Genomic DNA, 20,534 nt, shown 5'->3' with positions numbered 1-20,534 from the left:
AACTATTTCAAATGGATGTTAAAAGTGCTTTCTTGAATGGTTTTATTTCCGAAGAAGTATATGTCGAACAACCTCCTGGATTTGAAAATTCTCTTCTTCCTAATCATGTATTCAAATTGACTAAGGCCCTCTATGGTTTGAAACAAGCTCCTAGAGCTTGGTATGAAAGGCTTAGTTCCTTTCTTATTTTAAATAATTTTACTAAAGGCAAGGTTGATACTACATTGTTTATTAAACATTTTGAAAATAATTTTCTTATTGTGCAAATTTATGTTGACGATATTATTTTTGGCTCTTCGGATGAATCACTATGTGAATCATTTGCCAAATGTATGAGTCTTGAATTTGAAATGAGTTTAATGGGTGAATTAACTTTCTTTTTGGGATTACAAATCAAACAACTTAGTGATGGTATATTTCTTAACCAATCTAAATATACATTAGAATTGTTAAAACGATTTAACATGGATAATTCAAAAGCAATAAACACCCCTATGAGTACTGCGACTAAGTTAGATATGGATGAAAATGGTGAAAATTTCGATCAAAAAACATATAGGGGAATGATAGGTAGTCTACTCTACCTCACCGCGACTAGACCGGATATTATGTTTAGTGTAGGACTTTGCGCTAGGTTTCAATCTAATCCTAAATTATCTCATCTTAAGAGTGTTAAAAGAATATTTAGGTATCTTAAAGGAACTCCAAATTTAGGATTGTGGTATCCAAAATCTGAAAAATTCGATCTAATAGCTTATGCAGATGCCGATTTTGGCGGATGCAAGATAGATAGAAAAAGTACATCCGGAACTTGCCAATTTTTAGGACATGCACTTGTTTCTTGGACTTCCAAGAAACAAAATTCAGTTGCACTATCTACGGCGGAAGCCGAATACATTGCTGCAAGTGCATGTTGTGCACAAGTAATTTGGATGAAAAATACATTAGAAGACTATGGAATTCACTTTGAAAATATTCCCATAAAATGCGATAATACTAGTGCCATATGCCTTACTAAAAATCCAATTCAGCACTCTAGAACTAAGCACATCGACGTTAGGCATCATTTCATACGCGATCATGTCCTTAACAATGATGTTGTTCTAGAATTCATTGACACAAAGCATCAATTAGCAGATATATTTACAAAAGCTTTGAATGAAGACCAATTTGAATTCATCCGAAGGGAATTAGGCATGCTAAATTGTCCCTAAAATGAACTTCACAAAAAGGACTCGTTCTTTTCCCTTCGTTTATGAATTTGAATTCTTCCTTCTTCTTCAATTCAAAATGATCCATTAAAGTATAACTTATGATCTTGAGGGAAGAAGCTAAACAAAAGGAAGGAAGAAAAATTTTTTTTTTCTTTCCTCCGCGTGATGCCAGCGGTGGCACCGCCAGATCCGGCGGTTGCACCGCCTGGCGCTCGGGCGCCAGGCGGTGACACTGACCGGTTTGGCGGTGACACCGACCGAGTAACCCTTTTAACCCGAGGGGTTAGGGCCGGTGGTGACACCGCCCCCAACCCGAAAAAACACTCTCAAAACCCTCTCCCATTCCCTCTAACCCTCATTCTAACTCTTAGAAGCATTGGAGAAGGATTCTTGGTGGTCCAAGCTTTCCATCTCTCAGCATAATCTCCATAAGGTAACATTTGAAATCTCTCTTTTTGGTATTCCATTCCCTCTTTTCTTTCCTCTTTTCCTTGCTTATTTTTCACAATTTCATCATCATCTTGTCTAGATTATGGCTCCTAAGAGATCAAAAGGAAAAAGGATTGAAGGAGATTCATTTGACCATGATCTTTTTAGATCAAAAGAGGTAGCCCTTAGCTTTCCAAAATTTGAAACACGATGTGTCCATAAGGGAAAATACGTTGATTTGGATGAACTAGAGGACTTAGAACCCATTAGGTGGTTTGCACACCTAGAAGCTCTACCTCTACTACAAATAGATGAACCAATCTATCCGCGATTAGTTAGATTGTTCTATGCCAACCTATATGAGGACAACGATAGCCTAAGCACTTACCTTCTAGGAACACCCATTAGAATATTTGACAGCACCATTTGTGAGCTAATTGGCATAACTGAAAAAGATAGGGGATGCTATTTTAAAGGTAAATGGGACGTCAAAACAATAGGAGCAACCTATACCGAAGCCGTGAAAACAATTTTTGCAAATCCAAACCTTGACTTCCTACCCAAGAGCTGTGAACACTTATTGCCTTTCAATTCTAAAATTCTTCATCACATTATCACAAGCATCATATTCCCCAAACAATTTCATCTTGACGAAATAAGTCAAATAGAGATAGGAACCATGTATTGGATTATGACCGGTCAGCAAAATTGTTTTGGATACTTAATTCGCCAACACATTGAGGATATTATGACTAAAGATACTATATTGCCATATGGGAGGTTAATCACTAGAATTCTTCATGCCTATGACATTTGCATTCCACCCGATGAAGAATCTATTCAAAATGATCGATATAACATAATAAATAAAAACCTACTGAAAAGACTTAGGTGCACTTTTAGCAATGGCATATGGGTTAGGCAGCCTAGAAGGACGGATCCAATTCCTCCACCAATAGAACAACCCGAAACACCAATTCTTATGGGAAATGAATCTCCTCCTCCTAGTCCCTTTGGCGCAGCACCTTCAGCTCTTGTTTCCTCCTCTGAAGATATCATTATGGCGGAGCTATCTCAGATCAAATCACAGCAAGAACAAATTCAGAATCAACAAGTTGAAATTTTGAAGACACTACGACAGATGAATGAAAAAATAGATATCATGTATCAGCACTATGGATTACCTCCTAAGGATTAAATTGATGTATCTTTTTATTTTGTTCTGTTTGCTTTTAACAACAAGTTCAAGTTTGTCATCGATTGAACAATAACTGATCTTTCCTTTTAGATAACTACTGTTTTAATCTGCATAAATGATGATGTCTTTTTGATAAATTATTTCTGGCAAATTTGAATGATGAACTTTGTTAAATGCTAAACCTTTTTCTATGATCATCAATTAGCTGGCTTGTCTCTTTTTGTTGATGACAAAGGGGGAGAAGTGATGACTAAGTGATGACTTACACCATAACGATAGCATGACTTATATGAATTACAAAAGATAGCATGACTTATATGAATTACAAAAACTTGTGTGATATGAATGTCTTATATGTCTTGCAAATCCTTGAAAATATCACAAGATTGATATCATGAAATTTATATTGAAAATTTTTATCTTCTGTCGTAGCAAAATTCGTCCCTTATCATTTAACTTATGATTTTCATCGAAGTTTCGTACTTACTATTGTTTAATGAGGATAACGATAAGTTCTACGATTAGAACTTATTGGGTTATGCTTGAATCCAATGGGATGGAATTCAAGTGTTTTTTATCTTCTCATAATATGGCATATAGATAGGGGGAGTTATGTTTAACTCCGTCATCAATTGATTGTCATCATCAAAAAGGGGGAGATTGTTGAATCTCGGATTTTGATGATATAATCAATTGGTGGGTTAATTGATCTAATCCATATTATTGAGTTAAGTGTGCAGGATTAACTACGATAACCAGAAAATATAAAGCAAGGATACCGGAGTCGAGCTCGATGGACGTTTAAGAGACCGAAGAATCATCGGAAATGCTCCGGAACCAACCGAGAAGAAATCGGGAACGTGTCGGAAGTTCGCCGAAGAAATCATCGGAGGCTCGCGGAGATCACCGAGAAGGCTCGGCTACTCGTTAAAGTCATCACAAAGATTGGGAGCTTGCAGGGAGTCCGTCGGAAGAAGTTCGTCGGAAAGCTCGCCGGAACAAGACTCGACGTTCGCGGTTGAAAACTTGCTTAGGATGTTTTTTTTGTGTTATGTAGTTCACTTGTAATTAGGATTAGGATTAAGAGATAATCCTATATCCTGGTTAGGGGCCAACTGGGCCCAAAGTCAGATTTGGTTTGGGCTAAAATTAAGCCAAACCAATGAATCGGAGAGCCAGGCGGCGGTGAAACCGCCCAGCACCCGAGAGCTGGGCGGTGACACCTCCTTGGCTGGGCGGTTGCACCGTCCAGCACCCGAGCGCTGGGCGGTGGCACCGCTTGGCTGGGCGGTGGCACCTCCATCACCGGGAACCCTAAGAGAATTCAAATTTTGGAGCCCAAAATTTGAATCCTCTTGAGGCCTATAAATACCCCTCAAATCTCAGCTGAGATTACAACTTTTGAGAAGCATTTTGATTGAGAGAAAAGTCTTTGAAAGTCTTAGCAAGTCTTGTTTTCCATTTGCTAGAGAGTTCTCCTCCTTCTTTCTTATTGAAAATTTGTAAGAGGTTGAACTGCTTGTAAAAGGTTGTAAGAGGGGTGTTTACCCTTCCATCTCAAGAGATTTGCTAGTGGAAGGTGGGAGCCTCATCGAAGAGGGGCATCGCAAGTGGAGTAGGTCATTTGACCGAACCACTCTAAAATCGGCGTAATCTCTGGTTTGCATTTTATTCTTGTCATTTACATTACTGCAAATCTTCTTACTGCTTTAGTTCCTTATTACTCTTGCTGCGCAACTTTAAGAATACGCTTTCAAGTTAAACTTTTCAAGTTCCGTTCTTATCGTACGAAAGATTTTTCTAAAATCGAAGTTTTAATCCGCTGCACTAATTCACCCCCCCCCCCCTCTTAGTGCCGCTCCGATCCTAACACTATCAACAACCGAAGTTGAGTATATTGCAGCTAGTGCATGCTGTGCACAAGTTGTGTGGATGAAAAACACCTTAGAAGATTATAAAGTCCATCTTAAAAACATTCCCATTAAATGTGATAATACAAGTGTAATATGTTTAACAAAGAATCCCATTTAACACTTAAAAACAAAGCATATTGATATTAGACATCACTTTATATGAGATCATGTCACTAATCATGATGTAATCATAGAGTTCATTGATACTAAGCATCAACTAGCTGATATTTTTATAAAACCTCTAAGTGAAGAACAATTTGATTTCATTAAAAGAGAATTAGGAATGTTAATATGTCCGAATGCATGAACTTATTAAGATTATTTTTTGGATTTTTTTTTTTAATGATCAAATCACTTAATTGCCATGATGATTTTATGCCTTAATTACATGTTGGAAATTATGTGCTTTGGATACAAAAAATTTTCATGATAATAAGCATATTTTATCTTCATGATTGAATTTGAAAATCTATAGCAAAACCTCATCCGAATGCATGAAAGTGTTAAATTTCATTTTTGGATCTTCTTGATCCTAACAATTGGATTTTCTCGATACATTATTCTCTTCCGGACTTAATAAACATATGTCATATCAAGTTTTGGATTCACATAATTGATTTTTGACATATGGAATCAACTAGCAAATGCATCTCTCATAGACTTATCATGTGAAAAATATATTTCGAGAAATGGATTTGACGATTCCTTCTTATATCTTTTGAGAAATAATTTTACGTGCAAAGATTTGATTCACACACATATCTTGATTCTTATAAAAATAAAGCATACTTTAATATCTTATCAATTTTCACTTCATTCGAGTAAGCTCACAAATGGCTTTCCTCCTTCATGCAAAAAGATAATAACAAATAAAGAGGAAGAAGTAATGAAAGTCATCTCTATGTCATGTTTTCCTTGAGATGTTTGTATAATTGGTATCCTATCACTCATTATTAAAAAATGACATAAACCTAGTTAAAATTTACTAATATCATTCTCGTTTTTGTTGATGACAAAGGGGGAGAAATATATGAATTGATACTATGAGTGCCATATTTGAATGAGAAATATATGAATTGATACTATGAGTGTCATATTTGAATTTAATGCTATATAAATTGATGCTATGAGTGCCATATTTAAATTTGAATTATGTTAAGATATCAAAATATTGAATCGAAATATATGATAAATTGGTGATAGAATTGCTATGATTGCCATATTTGCACTATGCCATATTTGCACTATGTTAAGATATCTAGAGCATACATCGCAATTCTACAAATTGATATCTTGTTATGTGATGAAATACTATGATTGCTAAACACTTGAAACACTTGTATTATATTAAGATATCAAGAACTTACATCGCAGTTTTACATGTTGATATCTTACCATATGATGAATTGCTACGATTGCTATCTTTCACATTTGAAATGTAAAACCTAAAAATGGATGTCAAGTCTTGACATCATTTTCAGAGAAATACATCATGATAGAAATCATGATGGGAGCATTAATAAGGTTAAACGATCTTAACTTATCAATATGTCTCTTGAATTCAAAAGCTTTGAATTCAAGAATGACTTATCTCAAGTATGGCATATAGATAGGGGGAGTTAAGGTTAACTCCGTTATCAATTGATTATCATCATCAAAAAGGGGGAGATTGTTGAATCTCGGATTTTGATGATGAAGTCAATTGTCATTTGTTATCTAATCCATATATTGAGATAAGTGTGTAGGATTAACTACGATGGAATTAAGACATGCAGCAGGAGTTGCGCCGGAGTCAAGACCATGATCACATTGGGGGTTTGAGAGTTCGACGGAAGTCCGGACGGTCGTCGGAGGTTCTACGGGAACAAATCCGAGAAGTCCAGAAGCTTGCCAAAGAAGCTCATTGGAACTCTCCAAGTGGATCGTCGCAAGTCCAGGAGTTGGCCGGAAGTCCGCCGGAGCATCGCCGAGGGTTCATCGGATGTTCGCCGGAAGTTCGTCGGAAGCTCGTCGGAAGAAGCGATTGATGCACCGGAGCAAGTTTTAGTAAATGTCTTAAGAAATATAGTAGTTAGCATGTAGATTAAGCTAGGAATGGGAGGTGATCCCATTAACTTAATCTGGGGGCAATTGGGCCCTTGACAGACCCAAATTGGGCCGAATGGATCAGCCCATTTGGACCCAGATTTCCTGGTCGGTGGTGGCACCGCTTGGGTCGGTAGTGGCACCGCCCAAGAGCTCAGTCTCCTAGGAAAGCTGGGCGGTGCAACCGCCTAGGTCAGGCGGTGGCACCTCCTAGGCTCAGTCTCCGAGCGAGTCTGGGCGGTGCAACCACCCCTGTCAGGCGGTGGCACCTCCTAGAGGCTCAGTCTCCGAGCTGCCAAGCGGTTGTACCGCCCTAGTCAGGTGGTAGTACCGCCAGGACCCCGGAAATCCGGGAAATGACATTTTTGAGCTCCAAATTCAAACCAGTTTGGGGCCTATATATACTCCACCCTTTTCTGCATGAAAGGGCACCAAAAATCCAATCTTACTCTGTAATTTTTAGAGCTCAAAAGTGTTGTAAAGGCTAGAAGTTCTCCTCCCTCTTTTCTTCCAAGTTTTGATCTTTCAAGAGAGGAGAGAAAATTTTGTAAGGGTTGTCTCCTAAGCCCGTCAAAAGGAGTGAAACTGTAAAATGGTGGTTGGCCTTTACCTTTTGAAGGAAAGCCTCTAGTGAACGTTGGTGACCTCATCGGAGGAGAAAGCCAAAAGTGGATGTAGGTCAAGATTGACCGAACCACTCTAAATCTCGGTTTGCATTTACTTTATGTTCTCTATCTTAACTGCAAACTGACTCCATAGCTTTACTTTAACTGCACTTCACCTAATCTAAGTTAAAGCAATTTTCGAATCGGCTTTCATACCGAAATCGCTTTTATCGTACAAACGTCGTATTTCGGTTTGCAATTACATTTTGTTCTCTATCTTAACTGCAAACTGCCTCTATATCTTTACTTTAACTGCATCTCGCTTGATCATGAGTTAAAGTGATTTCCAAATTAGCTTTCTTATCGAAATCATTTTTATCGTACGAACGTCATTTTAAATCTTCAAAAGTTTTCCGTTGTACTAATTCATCCCCCCCCCCCCTCTTAGTGCTTTTGATTCTAACAAATTTTGGTTTCATGCATGAAGTGATGAATACTTTAGTATCATGTAGGTTATTCCTAAAGTAATATTGATTTGTTATGAAGTGATGAAATTGAGCATTTATACTTTGATGACTTGGAACTATGATAATGCACAATGTATGAAATTTTGATATATTGCATTGATCGAAATTGTTTCACTTGAATTCAAAGGTTATGATTCCTTTTGAATTCAAGTTTCCCTTATTTCAATATGGCATATAGATAAGGGGAGTTAAGATTAACTTCATCATCAATTAGTTGTCATCATCAAAAAGATAAAGATTGTTAAATCTCAAATTTTGATGATAAAATCAATTGATGAATTAATGATCTAATCCATGTGTTGAGATAAGTGATGCAGGACTAACTACGATCGTGAGATAGGCAAAATGATTAAAGAAGAATCCAATGTCAGGCCGGAGTCAATGATCGAGCATTGGGCGGGATGAATCGGGTAATGCACTGAAGGATCGGACGATGCAGTGAAAGCTCGCTTGAAGTTCGCTGGGAGTTCATCGAAAGCTCGTTAGAAGATCGCTGAGAGTTCACCGAGAGTTCGGTTGAATAATTAACATGTTGAACAACTTAGATTTCGTGTATCGTAAATTATTTTAGCCTTAATTATCATAGTTAGGACTTTAATTTGAGTTAATTTTGGAAAAAAAATCCTACTAACTTAATTAGGGGTCAACTGAGCCCTAAACAGGGCTGAATTGGTTAGCACTTTCTTATTACTCTTCATTACTGTTGTTGTTTTCTACCTTAATTGATTATCACTTTTTTTCCAAGTCAAACACACTTTCAATATCTTTTTCGATATATATATATATATATATATATATATATATATATATATATATATATATATATATATATATCACTTAGTTATTTAATTTACAACCCTAAAAAAAAAGTTAATTCACCCATTAAGCTCATTTCGAATTCTTAGCTTATACTTTTGGCAAAATATTCACATAAAGGCTCATTCATAGAACCAAAAATAATATCATCAATATAAATTTGAACTATAAAAAAATTATTTTAAAAATATTTAATAAATAATGTGGTATCAACCTTGCATTTTAAAAAAGTATTCTTAATCAGAAAGGAACTAAGTCTCTTATACCAAGCCCTTAAGGCTTACTTTAAACTATAGAGAGCCTTAGACAACTTAAAAACATGATTCGGAAAAATAGTATTCTCAAATCCGAGTGGTTGTTAACATAAACTTCTTCAGAAATGAAGCGATTAAGAAAAGCACTTTTAATATCCATTTGAAATAACTTCAAATTATTATAACTAGCATAGGCAAGGAGAATCCTTATGGCTTCAAGTCTAGCCACAGGGAGAGAAGGTTTCTTCATAATCGATACCTTCTTCTTAGTTAAAACCTTTGGCCACTGATCTAGCCTTGTTTCTAACCACGATACCAAGTTATCTTACTTGTTTCTAAATACCCATTTAGTACTAATTAGTAAATGGTCACTAGGTCTAGGAATAAGCTTTCATATCTCATTTCTCTCAAATTGATTTAACTCCTCTTTTAGGGCTTCGTCAATGTATTTTGGTTCAATTTGAGATAAAAAGGCTGCATTCGCACAAAAAATTTTGAAAGAAAAACAAGTTTGAACACTTTTTGATATGTCTCTTGCTAGTCATAGGTGCCCTGTAAGTCAATCACGTGACTGATGACACGTGTGACATGATACACATTCTTTTTTCTCATTATATTATTTAGCATTTTATCACTTTATATTGTTTGTTGCATATATGCACATATATATTATTTATGTCCATGGATCTATGTAATAGGAATCAGATCATGATGAGATCACGATAATGAAACCGATTCACCTTTAAACACATATCCTAAATAATCCCGGTCATAGGTTACTCGAGAGGGACATTAAGATAACTAGACAGACTGGTGTACTATATACTTGTATATATGATGGAGGTGGTTGGTCTCATAGCTGTGTTGAATCTCGGATTTTGATGATAAAATCAATTGATGGGTTAATTGATCTAATCCATATTATTGAGTTAAGTGTGCAGGATTAACTACGATAACCAGAAAACACAAAGCAAGAATACCGGAGTCAAGTTCGATGGACGTTTAAGAGTCCGAAGAATCGTCGGAGATGCTGTCGGAACCAACCGAGAAGAAATCGGGAATCTATCGGAATTTTCGGAAGTTCACCGAAGAGATCGTCGGAGGTTCACGGAGATCACCGAGAAGGCTCAGCTACTCGTTAAAGTCATCACAAGATCGGGAGCTTGTAGGGAGTCCGTCGGAGGAAGTTCGTCGGAAAGCTCGCCGGAACAAGACTCGACGTTCACGGTTGAAAACTTTCTTAGGATGTTTTTTTTGTTATGTAGTTCACTTGTAATTAGGATTAGGATTAAGAGATAATCCTATATCCTGGTTAGGAGCCAATTGGGCCCAAAATTAGTTTTGGTTTGGGCTAAATTTAAGCCCAACTAGTGAACCTGCCACCGCTTGGCTGGGCGGTGGCATCGCCCAGCACCCGAGAGCTGGGCGATGGCACCTCTTGGCTGGGCAGTGACACCGCTAGTCCACTATCAGTGTCTGACAGTGACAGGCGATGGCACCGCCACTGACAGGCGGTGGCACCGCCAGCATCGGGAATCAAAGAGGATTCAAATTTTGGAGCCCAAATTTGAATCCTCTTGAGGCCTATAAATACCCCTCAAATCTCAGCTGAGATTATAACTTTTTGAGAAGCAATTGATTGAGAGAAATGTCTTAGAAAAGTCCTAGCTAGTCTTGTTTTCAATTTGCTAGTGTTCACCTCCTTCTTTCTTGCTGAAAATCTATAAGAGAGTGAACCGTTTGTAAAGAAAGTTGTAAGAGGGGTATTTACCCTTCCCTTTCAAGAGATTTGCTAGTGGAAGGTGGGAGCCTCATCGAAGAGGGGCCTCACAAGTGGATGTAGGTCATTTGACCGAACCACTTTAAAATCGGCGTAATCTCTGGTTTGCATTTCATTACTGCTATTTACATTACTGCAAACCTTCTTACTTGCTTTATTTCCTCATTACCTTTGCTGCACAACTTTGCGAATACGCTTTCAAGTTAAGCACTTCCGAGTTTGATTTTTATCGTACGAAAGATTTGTCAAAACCGACGTTTTAATCCGCTGCACTAATTCACCCCCTCCCCCCCTCTTAGTGTCGCTCCGATCCTAACAATTGGTATCAGAGCTAGGCTCACTCTCATATTTGGTTTGATACCCAAGAGAGATGGCTTACTCCGGCATACATGAGGGTCATTCTATCACACGTCCACCCTTGTTTAATGGGTCGGATTATACTTATTGGAAGACTCGCATGAGGATCTTCCTCATTTTCATGGATTTCGAGCTTTGGACTATTGTTGAAAATTGATTTCAAAAATCTTCTCTTCCGATGAGCGAATGGAATGAATCGGAGAAGAAGGTTTTTGCTTTAAACGCAAAGGCTATGAATGCCTTGTTTTGTGCACTAGACAAAAATGAATTTAATAGTGTTTCAATTTGTGATTCGGCTTTTGATATTTGGAGAACTCTTGAGGTCACTCATGAAGGCACTAGCCGAGTGAAAGAGTCCAAAATCAACATCCTTGTGCACTCTTACGAACTTTTCCGAATGAAACCAAGTGAGTCCATCGGAGATATGTACACCTGGTTCACGGATGTCATCAATGGACTCAAAGCTCTTGGTAAAGATTTTACTAACTTTAAACTAGTAACTAAAATATTAAGATCCCTCCCTAAAAGTTGGGATCCAAAAGTTACGGCAATTCAAGAGGCTAAAGACCTTAAAACATTCCCTCTTGAAGAACTTATTGGGTCTCTAATGACCTACGAAATGACATGTCAAGCTCATGACGAACACGAGAACCCCCTTCCAAAGAACAGGAAGGATATGGCACTCACATCACAAGAAGACCACTTGAAAGGAACATCAAGTGATGAGGACAGTGACAATGACATTGCACTTTTGACTCAAAAATTTTAAAAATATTTAAGAAAGAACAAATTTAAAAATAATACAAAAAATAAATTCGAACACAAGAAGGACCAAGTGATTTGCTATGAGTGCAAAAAACTGGGACACTGCAAGAACGATTGTCCTCAAGCCAAAAAGAGAACATCAAAGAAGAAGGCGCTCAAGGCAACGTGGGATGATTCAAGCGCGTCCGAAGAAGAGGAGTCCAACACCGAGCAAGTTGCTCATTATGCCCTAATGGCCATCGGAGAAGAGGTAACAGATTTAATTGATGCAAATTTACCTTATCATGAATTATTAAATGCTTTCCATGAGTTATTTGATGAATGTAAGACAATTAATAGAAAATACTAATTGCTAAAAAAGGAGCATGATAGTCTCACTTGTGATATCGATAAATTAAAAACTAAATATCATGATAGTTTAGCTCCATGTATAAAATGTCATGATCTAGAATCTCTCCAAAAGGAGAACTTGCTACTTAAGGACACCTTGAAGAAATTCGAGGTTGGTAGCAAATCTTTGAACATTATTCTTACAAATAAGGGTCACGTTCCTAAAAGAAGTGGAATCGGATTTGTGAGAAGTCCTCACCAAAATCCAACCACCTTCATTAAAGGCCCCGTCTTACATGTTCGGCACCAAAGCAATTGCAACTTTTGTTGCAAATATGGACATAACACTTATAAATGTCCATTCAAGAAAATTAGTCCGAACAAACTAATTTGGGTTCCTAAAGGAACCATGATCAATTCTATGCAATATGATGAACAAATTAAATCAGTTTTTAAGGCACCCAAAAGAAAATGGGTACCTAAAAATAATCCCTTCTTGTAGAAACATACACCATCACAAGCTAGGAGCAAGATATGGTATCTAGATAGTGGATGCTCAAGACATATGACTAGAGATCCATCTCATTTCTCTATGCTCACTAGCAAAGAAGAAGGGTACGTCAGCTTCGGAGATAACAACCAAGGCAAAATCATTGGCAAGGGAACCATAGGTAACAAATTAAAATTTTCTATTGATAATGTCTTACTAGTTGATGGATTGAAACATAATCTCTTGAGTGTTAGTCAATTATGCGATAAAGGTTATATCGTTACGTTTGAATCAAATGTATGTATTATTGAAAAACCAAACCATAACATAACTATGATTGCATTAAAATAAAATAATATCTACACCATCAACCTTGATGAACTGAGTAATGAAATGTGCTTCTCCGCTTTAAATGATGATGCTTGGCTTTGGCATAGGAGACTAGGCCATGCAAGCATGAAACTAATATCTAAGATCTCATCTAGAGAATTAGTGCGAGGAATTCCAAATATAAAGTTTATTAAGGATAAAGTATGCGATGCATGTCAACTAGGTAAACAAATAAAAACTAGTTTCAAACCAAAAACTCAAATTAGCACCACTAGACCATTACAATTGATTCATTTGGACTTATTTGGACCAATTCACACGACAAGTCTAGGAGGAAGCAAATATGCGTTTGTAATTATGGATGACTATACGAGATACACTTGGACCTATTTCTTAGCTCACAAAAGTGATTGTTTCAAGTGTTTCTCTAAATTTTGTAAACTCACTCAAAACGAAAAAGGTTTCATGATTTCATCAATTCGGAGTGATCATGGTGGCGAATTTCAAAATCGTGACTTTCAAAATTTTTGTGAAGTTAATGGATACAATCACAACTTCTCCACTCCGAGGAATCCCCAACAAAATGGAGTAGTTGAAAGAAAAAATAGAAACCTACAAGAAATGGCAAGAACGATGTTAAATGAACATAGTCTACTCCATAACAAAAAACCAAATATTTCCTATTTTAAAGTTTTCGATTGTAAATGCTTTATTTTGAATGAAAGGGATGCCTTAGGAAAATTTGATGTTAAATCCGATGAAGGTATCTTTCTTGGTTACTCTTTTGTTTCTAAGGCTTTTCGGGTTTTTAACAAAAGAACCTTAGTAATAAAAGAGTCTATTCATGTAGTTTTTAATGAAATTTCTAATTTAAAGAAAAATGATTTTGATGATGATCTTGGTTTTGATAATTTGAATTTAAATGAACCCCCTCCTCAAAATAGCAACTTAGATGCACCTTCTTCCGAAATTTCCTTACCCAAGGAATGGAAGTATATAGATGCTCATCCAAAAGAGCTAATTATAGGAGATACATCAAAAGGGGTTCAAACTTGTTCCTCTTTCAAGAATTTTTGTGCTAACGCCGCCTTCCTTTCTCAAATCGAACCTAAATGCATTGACGAGGCCATCAAAGATGATTTTTGGGTTATTGCAATGCAAGAGGAATTGAATCAATTTGAGAGGAATAAGGTATGGAAGCTTGTTCCTAGACCTAGTGACCATTTATTCATTGGTACTAAATGGGTCTTTAGAAACAAGCAAGACGAAAATGGTATTGTGGTTAGAAACAAGGCTAGATTAGTGGCCAAAGGTTTCAACCAAGAAGAAGGTATCGATTAGGAAGAAACCTTCGCTCCCGTGGCTCGATTAGAAGCTATAAGGATGCTCCTTGCCTATGCTAGTAGTAATAATTTTAAACTATTTCAAATGGACGTCAAAAGTGCTTTCTTGAATGGTTTTATTTCCGAAGAAGTATATGTCGAACAACCTCCCGGATTTGAAAATTCTCTTCTTCCTAATCATGTATTCAAATTGACTAAGACTCTCTATGGCTTGAAACAAGCTCCTAGAGCTTGGAATGAAAGGCTTAGTTCCTTTCTTATTTTAAATAATTTTACCAAAGGCAAGGTTGATACTACATTGTTTATTAAATATTTTGAAAATAATTTTCTTATTGTGCAAATTTATGTTGACGATATTATTTTTGGCTCTTCGGATGAATCACAATGTGAATCATTTGCCAAATGTACGAGTCATGAATTTGAAATGAGTTTAATGGGTGAATTAACTTTCTTTTTAGGATTACAAATCAAACAACTTAGTGATGGTATATTTCTTAACCAATCCAAATATACATTAGAATTGTTAAAACGATTTAACATGGATAATTCAAAAGCAATAAACACCCCTATGAGTACTGCGACTAAGTTAGATATGGATGAAAATAGTGAAAATTTTGATCAAAAAACATATAGGGGAATGATAGGTAGTCTACTCTACCTCACCGCGACTAGACCAGATATTATGTTTAGTGTAGGACTTTGCGCTAGGTTTCAATCTAATCCTAAATTATCTCATCTTAAGAGTGTTAAAAGAATATTTAGGTATCTTAAAGGAACTCCAAATTTAGGATTGTGGTATCCAAAATCTAAAAAATTCGATCTAATAGCTTATGCAGATGCCGATTTTGGCAGATGCGGGATAGATAGAAAAAGTACATCCGGAACATGCCAATTTTTAGGACATGCACTTGTTTCTTGGACTTCCAAGAAACAAAATTCAGTTGCACTATCTACGGCGGAAGCCGAATACATTGCTGCAAGTGCATGTTGTGCACAAGTTATTTGGATGAAAAATATATTATAAGACTATGGAATTCACTTTAAAAACATTCCCATAAAATGTGATAATACTAGTGCCATATGTCTTACTAAAAATCCAATTCAGCACTCTAGAACTAAGCACATCGATGTTAGGCATCATTTCATACGCGATCATATCCTTAACAATGATGTTGTTCTAGAATTCATTGACACAAAGCATCAATTAGCATATATATTTACAAAAGCTTTGAATGAAGACCAATTTGAATTCATTAGAAGGGAATTAGGTATGTTAAATTGTCCCTAAGAATAAACTTGTTTGAATGGATTTTTTGTAAAGTTTTTCATCCTCTCTCCGTTCCTCGATGAATTTGATCCTTCTCTTTTGATTCTAAATGACATGATAAATTACCTTATTCTATCTTGAGTCAAACACCTCTACAAATATATATATATATATATATATATATATATATATATATATATATATATATATATATATATATATATATAATTCAGCACGCCAGCGGTGGCACCGCCAGAACCGGCGGTAGCACCGCCTGAGCGCTCGGGCGCCAGGCGATGGCACTGCCCGAGACACCCTATAAATCCCAAATGGTTAGGGCCGACGGTGACACCGCCCCAAACCCGAGGAAGCCTTGCTCCAACTCTCCCAAACTCTCTCAATCCCTCATTCTAACCTCTACAAACCTTGGAGAGGGATTCTTATTGGTCCAAGCTCTCCATCCTCCAAGAAACACTCCATAAGGTAAAATCCTTTGTTCCCTTTCTTCTTGTTTTACCTACTCATTACAATTTCATATTTTCCTTTTCATCTTGTCTAGAAAATGGCTCCTAAGAGATCAAAAGGGAAAAGGATTGAAGGAGATTCATATGACCACGATCTTTTTAGATTCAAAGAAGAAGCCCTTAGGTTTCCAAAATTTGAAACAAGATATATCCATAAGGGTAAACACGTTGATCTCGATGAACTAGGAGACTTAGAACCCATTAGGTGGTTTGCTCATCTAGAGGCCCTACCTCTCCTACAAATAGATGAACCAATTTATCCTAGGATAGTTAGGCTCTTTTATGCAAACCTATGGGTAGATAACGATAGCCTAAGTACTTACCTTTTAGGAACACAAATTAGGATTTCTAATCATACTATTTGTGAACTAATTGGAATCACTGAAAAAGATAGGGGTTGCTATTTTAGAGGTAAATGGGATGTTAATATAATAGGAGCAACTTACACCGAAGCTGTCAAAACCATTTTTGCAAACTCGGACCTCGGAATAATACCCAAGAGTTGCGAACACTTACTACCTTTTAACTCTAAGATTCTTCATCATATCATAACAAGCATACTATTCCCTAAGCAATATCATCTTGATGAAATGAGTCTAATAGAGATAAGCACCATGTATTGGATTATGACCGGTCAACATAACTGTTTTGGATACTCAATACGGCAACACATGTAGGATATTACAGCTAAAGATACTATGTTGCCATATGGGGGGTTAATCACTAGATTTCTTCATGCCTATGACATTTGCATCCCACCCGATGAAGAAACAATTCAAAGTGATAGATATAACATCATCAATAAAAATCTACTAAAGAGACTTAGGTGCACATTTAACAATGGAATATGGGTAAGGCAACCTAGGAGAACTGATACTATTCCCCCACTAGTAGAACAACCAGAAACACCAATTTTTAGGGGAAATGAATCTCCTCCTCCTAGTCCCTTTGGTGCAGCACCTTCAGCTCCTGTTTCATCCTCTGAAGGACTCATTATAGCAGAACTGTCTCAGATCAAATTCCAATAAGACCAACTCAAATCGCAGTAAGAACAAATTCAACTCCAGCAAATTGAAATTTTGAAGGAACTACGACAACTAAATCAAAAAATATATGTTATGTATCAGCACTATGCATTACCTCCTAAGGATTGATGTATCTTTTTATTCTGTTCTGTTTACTCTTAATATCAAGTTCGAAGCTGGTCATCTTTTGAACGAAAACTGAACCTTCTTTTTACATGTAATTTTAAAATTCTGGATATATGCTTTTGGATGAATGCTGATTTTTCCTTTAAGATGAACTCTGCGTAAATATTTTAGCGTACTTAATTTTGGATGATGAATTTTTGTATGATCAATGCTGAATTCCTGATATTATAATCACAAGTTATATGCTTCAAGTCTCATTCCCTTTTTTGTTGATGACAAAGGGGGAGAAGTGATGACTAAATGATGACTTATACCATTTCGATAGCATGACTTAATGAAAATGTCTTATGCGTATCGTTAACATGACTTATATGAATTACAAAAGCTTGTGTGATATGAATGTCTTATATGCCTTGCAAAATCTTTGAGAATATCGCAAGATTGATTGATCATATTGAAAGCATGCCTTACACTTATATCATGAAATTCATGTTGAAAATCTTTATCTCCTATCGTAGTAAAAATTGTCTCTTATTATTCAACTTGAAAATGATTTTCATCGAAGTTTCGTACTTACTGTTGCTTAATGAGAATAACGATAAGTTCTACGGTTAGAACTTATCGATTTATGCTTGAATTCAATGGGATGGAATTCAAGTGTTTTTATCTTCTCATAATATGGCATATAGATAGGGGGAGTTATGTTTAACTCCGTCATCAATTGATTGTCATCATCAAAAAGGGGGAGATTGTTGAATCTCGGATTTTGATGATAAAATCAATTGATGGGTTAATTGATCTAATCCATATTATTGAGTTAAGTGTGCAGGATTAACTACGATAACCAGAAAACACAAAGCAAGAATACTGGAGTCAAGTTCGATGGACGTTTAAGAGTCCGAAGAATCGTCGGAGATGTTGCCGGAACCAACCGAGAAGAAATCGGGAATCTATTGGAATTTTCGGAAGTTCGCCGAAGAGATCGTCGGAGGTTCACGGAGATCACCGAGAAGGCTCGGCTACTCGTTAAAGTCATCACAAGATCGGGAGCTTGCAGGGAGTCCGTCGGAGGAAGTTTGTCGGAAAGCTCGCCGGAACAAGACTTGATGTTCGCGATTGAAAACTTGCTTAGGATGTTTTTTTTGTTATGTAGTTCACTTGTAATTAGGATTAGGATTAAGAGATAATCCTATATCCTGGTTAGGGGCCAACTGGGCCCAAAATTAGTTTTGGTTTGGGCTAAATTTAAGCCCAACCAGTGAACCTAGAGAGCTAGGCTGTGGCACCGCCTGGTTGGGCGGTGGCACCTCTTGGCTGGGCGGTGACACCGCCAGTCCACTGTCAGTGTCTGACAGTGACAGGCGATGGCACCGCCACTGACAGGCGGTGGCACCGCCACTGACAAGCGGTGGCATCGCCAGCATCGGGAATCAAAGAGGATTCAAATTTTGGAGCCCAAATTTGAATCCTCTTGAGGCCTATAAATACCCCTCAAATCTCAGCTGAGATTACAACTTTTTGAGAAGCAATTGATTGAGAGAAAGGTCTTAGAAAAGTCCTAGCTAGTCTTGTTTTCAATTTACTAGTGTTCACCTCCTTCTTTCTTGCTGAAAATCTGTAAGAGAGTGAACCGTTTGTAAAGAAAGTTGTAAGAGGGGTATTTACCCTTCCCTTTCAAGAGATTTGCTAGTGGAAGGTGGGAGCCTCATCGAAGAGGGGCCTCGCAAGTGGATGTAGGTCATTTGACCGAACCACTTTAAAATCAGCGTAATCTCTGGTTGCATTTCATTACTGCTATTTACATTACTGCAAACCTTCTTACTTGCTTTATTTCCTCATTACCTTGGCTGCACAACTTTGCGAATATGCTTTCAAGTTAAGCACTTCCGAGTTCGATTTTTATCGTACGAAAGATTTATCAAAACCGACGTTTTAATCCACTGCACTAATTCACCCCCCCCCCCCCCCCCCCCCCTCTTAGTGTCGCTCCGATCCTAACAAGCTACTCATATGGGGATACTAGGGATATAATGCATGTGCTCATTGGAGAATAAGTTCACTGATTGATTCGCTCATTGAATGCTGGATGGTTGATGATGCCTTATTATCATACAGTGAATCCGTAGTCCTAGTGGTGGATTTGGTCCTTAGACTTGAGACACAAAGGATGTCCTATATGAGTACTCCACTCTTTGATACCAGACTTATAAGTCTAGAGATATCAAATCTAGCACAACTAGTCATCGGGAGTGGTAGCCAACCTTACGAGAGCTATTGAGTGTCGATTGAGGATCATCTACTTTCAGTGTCATGAGAGAAATATCCCATGTGATTTTGCTCAAACAAATCTCTAATTAGGATCATTCGGATTGAAAGAGAAAGAGTTCTCTGAGAGAATCCGATTAGAGCGAGACTCGAGTAGAAACTGTATGGATCTGACAGGACCATGTTCGGTATACGGTCTTTGGGAACTACGATGTAGTGGCCTAGTACGTCCACAGTCGATGAGTCGAGTGAATTATTATGGAGATAATAATTCACTGAGCTAGAAGGAGTTCTTACAGGTATGACTCACGGTCGGCTCAATATTAGGCCTAGAGGGTCATACACATATGGTAGGCATTGCGACAAGTAGAGGTTCGGATATGATATATCCTTCGGAGCCCCTATCTTATTGGATATCCAATTAGCCCTTGAATTATTGAATCCTATAGATGAGATCCAATAAGAGCCAATGAGAGATTATTAGATAGAGATCCACTAATCTAAGAGGCTTGGGTAGTTGGTTGTGTTGAATCTCGGATTTTGATGATGAAGTCAATTGTCATTTGTTGTCTAATCAATGTGTTGAGATAAGTGTGCAGGATTAACTACGATGAAAGTTAGACAAGCAGCAGGAGTTGCGCCGGAGTCAAGTTCATGATCACATTGGGAGTTCGAGAGTTCGACGGAAGTTCGGACGGTCGTCGGAGGTTCTGCGAGAACAGATCCGAGAAGTCCAGAAGCTTGCCAAGCGAAGCTCGTCGGAACTTGCCAAGTGGATCGTCGCAAAGTCCAGGAGTTTGCCGGAAGTCCGCAGGAGCATCACCGAGGGTTCATCGGATGATCGACGGAAGTTCGCCGGAAACTTGCCGGAAGAAGCGATTGACGCACCGA

The sequence above is a fragment of the Musa acuminata genome, chromosome BXJ2-5, assembly GCF_036884655.1.
Source record: "Musa acuminata AAA Group cultivar baxijiao chromosome BXJ2-5, Cavendish_Baxijiao_AAA, whole genome shotgun sequence".
Classification (NCBI taxonomy): Eukaryota; Viridiplantae; Streptophyta; class Magnoliopsida; order Zingiberales; family Musaceae; genus Musa; species Musa acuminata.
The sequence above is the reverse complement of the archived record's forward strand: the minus strand, read 5'-3'. Positions refer to the sequence as shown.